We start from the raw sequence: 7,170 nt of genomic DNA on the forward strand, positions 1-7,170 counted from the left end.
TCTTTATTTGCCAATCTGAAATGGGATAAATTGACAGCACACTAATAATTGATACTTATGAGTTCTTGATCTGTAATCCAGTGGTCTCATGAAGCTGCCAACTCCTTCATGATGTCATTTCCTGCCTTGTCTTAACCTGAATAATACCATATTGTGTTAATGCTATATTAAACTATCTCACTTATTCGCCTATAAGAAATGTGATGAATTGTCGGCACTGATACTTATATGTGCAAAACCTGTCATCCATCTGCTTTTTTCTCTTTGGGACTAAGGAGGATATAAGTGCCAAACAAGCGCAGTCTCATAAGCTTGCTCAGCTGCTTGCGCTGCAACTCCCGAGAAGGGCTAACCTTTCTTGAACTCTATTGATGTGATGTCAGTTTTGTATATTATTTTGTCAACGTGTTTATTTGCACCGGTGGCGATCTTTGATGCCTAGTGTATGTAATCTGATGTCTTATTGTGCTTTATTATCATAGTGGCGAACTTTGATGCCCAGTGGATGTAATATGCCATAATTTCTGTGACAGCCTGGTTTTTGCCCTCTCTTCTTTGCCTGATTTTCAGTTAGTTTGAATTTGAAATTTGGAGTTTGTGAATTTTTCATATGGACTTAACCACTTGGGTACCCCTTGGCTTTCACCCAAGTGCATCATTTCCCTCTCTAACCATCATTCCCTCTCTAGTTAAACCCAAAATAATATTTGGAATATTTTTCTTAATGAAAAATATTCATTTTCCCCTCTTAAACCCTAGCTAGCTCAATGTGCTCCAAAGCAACCCCAATTTTTCTTGCCCATAAAATTCTGAGAAAAATACTAATTATTATTTGAACCCTAGGGCACCTTTTTGAGCAAAAATATTTCATCACTTTTTGGTATGTTTTTGCTACATAAAATATTTTCTGTTCTGGACAGAAATGGTAGTTTCTACAACAACTACCATTTTACTTGCTCCATTGTAGCTGGTTTTTCTTGTGCATCATCACCTTAGTAGATGGTTGCTAGCCTCCAAAGCCCATCCCTAAACTCCCAATGGTTTGACCACAATAAGCTCTCAAAGTTACTGTCCAGAAACTAACCTGGGGTGTAAAATCATTTCTACTGCACCTGAGACCAAACCCAAGCGTGGTAACATTCAAAACAACCACGAACAACACGCCAGACATGAAGTTTGAGCTTAGGTCCGCCAGAGGTCATAGTTCACGCGGTGACCGCATTCGTCCATGCGTGCTGGCATGCAAACGACGTGCTCTGGGTGCCGCCGAGTGCTCTGTTGTGCGCGTGCTGGCTGCCCCGCCTAACTGAACGTGCCAAATCGTGCCACCATCATTGTTCGAACCCCCTTAACTCCCCCCTGCCACTCGTCGACGCCGGAGCTCCCCGCAGCGGGCACGGGCACGGTACGCCCAACACAATAGTGTGGTGCGCACTGTGCTCGTCGCCTTCCTGTCGCCCCTGTGCTCCTCCCCGTTCGCCAATAGTCCCCGCTTGAGCTGTGTCTTCTTCTCCCCCTCTCACTGACGTCATTCATCGCCGGGCGCCGCGGCCAGGTATCCACCGGCGGAGCCCGATCCCCCCTCGATGCTCGGCTATAAATAGGGCCATCCCCAGCCTCCTCGAGCACCATCCACCACTCCCACACACTCCACAAGTGCGTAGAAAGCCGTAGCCCGGCCGGGCAGGCCACGGGCTGCCGTCCTCGAGATCGAGCTCGCTGGCGATCCCTCGGGTCGTCTCCACAGCTCCAACCCCTCCCAGGCCAGGGCAACCCTTACAGGGCTTCCGCCACTCTCCGGTGGTGCCGTTCCGACTGGTTGGAGCCCCTGGATTCGCCTCTGGTCGCCGTCGTCTTCGTCTCCGGCGACCTCCGTTCTCTGCCTCCGTTGGAGAGGTTGATTCCGGCGCCGTCCGACCACCCCTAGCCACTCTACGGGTACGGGCAGGTGCGCCTCCGTCTCCTCTCTCGATCTCTCCCTCTCATTTTGGCCGACGAACCCTCGCCGCCGGCGTGCGCTCCGGTGAAGCCGCGCCGTTCTCTATTTCCCTCTCTCTCTCTCCCTCACCTAACTAGCGGGGCCTGCTAGTCAGCCACTCAGTACACGCGTGAAGCGGTACGAGTGGTGGCGCCCCGAGGCTTTATGCCTTCGACATCACCCCCCAGTCTGTTTATTTATATTCAATTTTTAATTAAATCCAGAGAGCTTCAAATGGCCAAAACTTTTTAACCATAAGTCCAAATGAATTGATTCTTTTTGCATTGTGTTCTTTGTCCAAAAATCTAGTAGCTCACCAAAGATGAGAGTTTTTCCCTGCTGTTTAGATTTTCTGGTGAATTTCAGAAGGTTTCTTAATATTTTCTTCTTGTGTTTAAATTTATTTTCAGAGGGTCAGGCTTGTGAACCTCATCTGCACTAAGGCAAGCCACAACAACATTTTCATGGTGCCATTTTAATATTTGTGATTTTCTTACTTGAACAAATGATTTAATCCATGCATTTAAGTCATTATTATGTTATTTATGTTCTGTTAATTGCTTGTTTTAGTTAATACGCTTGATTTACAGAAAGTTTTAAGTGAACTTAGTTGGTAAAGAAACTAGAATATATTTTTGGGTGATGAAAGAATAATATGGTTATGGATATAAATAATTAGTGGAGTTATTTTCTTGCATGAGTAAAAATGATAAATTTGCTAGAAAAGATTCTATTTAAAGTGAGGTTTGATCTTAACCAGAGAAGTGTCATGTGTTGTTGATGGTTATTCTTAGTGTGGATATAGTTGACTCCGTCATTTCCATTGATATGTGATGCATGCATTAGTGTTGCATGTCATGGCATTATGACACCGGTTATTTTCACTTTAAGTTGAACCTGATGATGATAACTCAACTGGAATATAGCATTGACCGGGTCATGGTGCCACTGAAACGAGTCTTTCCCAGTGCAACCAAGTTTGCCTTTATGGAAAGGACTTTATTCGGTCCATTGTCATGCCTCTGGTCGGTGCCACCAACTAGGGAAGGTTATGGGCGTGCAGTACCCTGGCCAGGTAAGCAGACATAACCTTGTGTGCCAGTTGTTGAGTTTATAGTACCGGGTCCCCGTGTGGGATCGTTTATGTTTTTGCCACGAAGGTGGTCATTGTGTATTTGGTAGACACGGGGCCACCCAGGACTAGCCCGATGGGGAGTGAGTCGGAGTGGCCGGGAGATTGTCATGGCAATGGAGGGGTTTCATCAGAATGTCGTTGGTCCACCCGAATGGGAGTGCGAGGCCATGGGTTCCGTGGTGTGGGTCCAGTGCTCTACCTCTGCAGAGTGTATTAATCTATCGATAGCCGAGTCCACGGTTACGGACACGCTCTAAAGTAGGTCACACCATGGGTCAACGTTTAATAAATTTTGCACACTAAGTTATGAACTTTGCACTATTGATGATGAAGGAAAGGTCATCTTCTTATTTTGGACCAAGTGTTGGTCGTGGTTGTGATCGCCGGAAGGATCACTGTTTGAGACCAAATATTGGTCGTGGTTGTGATCACCGGAAGGATCAAGAGATGTCTCTAGTTGATACCTTGAGGTTGGTACGTTCGTGATCCAAGAGCGATCACGGTTGGTAAGCTAGTCCGAGGGACTTTGATCACAAGAGCATGATCACAGCATGTTGGATATATTGTTGCATTATGATGAATAGGTTAATTATCATGATATTGTTGGTCATTATGTTTATGCTTGTTGTGAGCTTGCAAGTACGGTCAATGTACTGAGCTGGCGTGTCATGCCAGATTTCAAGAAAGTCTCGTTCGACAGGAGTGTTGTCCGAGTCTAGATCGTGTCCACACTGGTGTCCCTATGCTATGGAGTTCCGCTTTGCATCATTCCGTTGCCGCGTAGTTATCGTGATTGAGGCCCCTTCATGTTCATTAAATAGTGTACATATTGTTCAGCCACACCGTGTGTGCCGTTTGGCCTCACTTCTTGATCTAATATCGAACCCATGTTTCCGCTAGTATCAATAAAGCGGTTGTTTTCTGTACCAAAGTTTTTGTGTGTTGCCAGAAGGCAAGGTCTCTGGGCTGGCAATGCATGGTAAACCGGTTGCTTTGAGCCGGGGTGCCACAATGCTTGGTATCAGAGCCGCGCTGACTGTAGGCCACGCTAGACGATGACGTTTTAACTGGACGTTAGATACGATTTTGAGTTGAGTGCCGGTAGCATTTTTAGCTGGTTGTCGCATTGCATGCACTTGTTTTATTTTTATGCTAACTTGCTAATGGTTGTGAGTGTAGATGGCTCCGATGTCGTAACCGTGCCAGTTGCAGCTAATGCCGTACACATCACCGCATCTCTTTCATAACGTGTGGCGTCGGCTGTACCCCCTCGGTGACGACCCAACCTATGGTGTGTACCGGGAGCGTCTAGCTGACTCAGTGTATGAGTATCACGCCGTGGTTACTCTTTGCAGCAGTGCCAATTCCAGCACTTACACTCGTACCTCTCAGAGCGGTTACACTTCTACCGCTTCTCAGGCTGTCTAGTTTGCTACATTCGAGGTCCTTGTCGAGCTTCGTTACAACAAGGTCCGGATGCAGAACCACCCAGGTTTCTACTACTATCCTTCTCTGCACGATAATGGTCGTGTCCGTTTCCCTATCATTGATCCGGAGTCTGATAGTGTTGCTAGCCACCTTTATCGTTACATCACTGATAGCTATCTTATGATCCAAGAGCTGGCTCGAGAGCTGACTCGTGCTCGTACTGCTTTAGCCTCTACTAGATCTGTCATTGCTCCAGCATCTGCGGGATTTACTGCTTATATTCCAGCCAGTTCTAGTTCCCCTGTTTCACCGGTTACTTCTCCGAGTAGCTCGGGCACCACGACCGTGAGTCCTCTCAGTGCTCCTGCTGAGTGGGTTTCACTTCTTGCTACTCCTGCGGCCCCGATGCTTCACCCTACACCTACCCCGGAGGGACAGCCCTCGAGGCAGCGTCATCGTGTCACCTTTAACCCGGAGGTCTCAGTTAACCATATCAGTTCAGGATCCGAGTCTGCTTCAGGAGAGGACCCCGCAACACCAGCAGAGCAGTAGAGCTTTTGAGTATTCGCAGTCGTCAGGATGGTGTACGAGTGTAGTCGTATGAGTCATGAGGTTTCGTTTCATGTATGAGAGTAGTTGAACCTGGCTTGTTGTTACCTTTCATGTATGAGTCTATGTATAATTGTGTTGGAACTCTATTTTATTCACCGTATTTTCTTCGTCATTTCGGTTTTTCTCGGGCTTTTGTTGCTGGCTTTCCCCCAATTTATTTTGAATGCTTCTCATCTCGGTTGCGTTGCCTTGGGAAAAATCACAATAGGATGACGTGGGGAGGCAGCAGTAGCAACGTTCGCGAGGGTTCTCCTGTTTGCCGTTCCGCATGACATGCAGGACACTCATCCGAGCGGTACATTCCACCACTGCCTCCACCGCCAAATCCGCCCTCCACCGAGAAAATTCTGCATGATGTTTGAGGAAAGACGGAATAATGATCTGATTGAATATTAAGAAGTGTTCAAGCTGTGGTTGGACAGAATGGAAATCAGAATGGTCATTGATACGTCTCCTATGTATCTATAACTTTTGGTTGTTCCATGCTATTATATTACCCCTTTTGGATGTTTATGGGCTTTATTTTACACATTTATATCGTTTTTGGGACTAACCTACGAACCGGAGGCCCAACCCGTATTGCTGTTTTTTTCCTATTTAAGTATTTCAAAGAAAAGGAATATCAAACGGAGTCCAAACGGAATGAAACCTTCGGGAGCGTGATTTTTGGAACGAACGTGATCCGGAGAACTTGGAGTGAAAGTCAAGAAGCTTGTGAGGCGGCCAAGAGACAGGAGGGCGCGCCCACCCCCTCCGGGCGCCACAGGTGGCCATCGACGTACTTCTTCCTCCTATATATACCTACGTACCCCAAAAACATCCAGGGAGCCAACGATACACAATTTCCACCACCGTAACCTTCTGTGTCAGCGAGATCCCATCTTGGAGCCTTCGTCGGCGCTCCGCCGGAGGGGGAATCGACCATGGAGGGCTTCTACATCAATACCATAGCCCCTCTGATGACTTGTTAGTAGTTTGCCATAGACCTTCGGGTCCATAGTTATTAGCTAGATGACTTCTTCTCTCTTTTTGGATCTCAATACAATGTTCTCCCCCTCCCTTGTGGAGATCTATTTGATGTAAACTCTTTTTGCGGTGTGTTTTTCGAGCTCTGATGAATTGTGGGTTTATGATCAAGTTTATCTATGAGAAATATTTGAATCTCCTCTAAATTCTTTTATGTATGATTGAGTTATCTTTGCAAGTCTCTTCGAATTATCAGTTTGGTTTGGCCTACTAGATTGATCTTTCTTTCCATGCGAGAAGTGCTTAGCTTTGGGTTCAATCTTGTGGTGTCCTTTCCTAGTGACAGCAGGGGCAGCAAGGCACGTATTGTATTTTTGCCATCGAGGATAAAAAGATGGGGTGTAACACCCCGGATCCGATGCGCCAGTTGTCTGCCAGTCATTCGTCGTCGTTGCCATGTCATTTTCTTGCGTGTTGCATTTTGTCATGTCATCATGTGCATTTCATTTTGCATACGTGTTCGTCTCATGCATCCGAGCATTTTCCCCGTTATCCGTTTTGCGATCCGGCACTCCTATGCTCTCCGGCGCTCCCCTTTTGTCTCTCGTTGTGAGCGGGTGCTAAAATTTCTCGTAATGGCTCGAGGCTTGCCAAGTGGCCTTGGTATAGCACCGGTAGACCGCCTGTCAAGTTTCGTGCCATTTGGAGGTCGTTTGGTACTCCAACGGTTAACCGGGTAACCGTAAAGCCCCCTCTCTCTTTGCAGCCCAACACCCCTTCCAAAGTGGCCCAAAACCCATCTAACTCCCCTCCATGCTCTCGGTCGTTCGATCACGATCGCGTGGCCGAAAACCGCTCCTCATTTGGACTCTCCTAGCTCCCTCTACCTATAAAACTAGCCCCTCCCGTGAAATTCACGGATGATCCCCCCGAAACCCTAGATTTTTCCCCTCCGCGCGCGCCGGACATGTCCGTCCCTGGCCGGACATGTCCGTCGCCGCAGCCCGCGCCAATCGGGGCGCGCCACATGGCGCTCTCCCCTTGCCACCGC

This window comes from Triticum aestivum, chromosome 4B (genome assembly GCF_018294505.1).
Source record: "Triticum aestivum cultivar Chinese Spring chromosome 4B, IWGSC CS RefSeq v2.1, whole genome shotgun sequence".
NCBI classification, from domain to species: Eukaryota; Viridiplantae; Streptophyta; class Magnoliopsida; order Poales; family Poaceae; genus Triticum; species Triticum aestivum.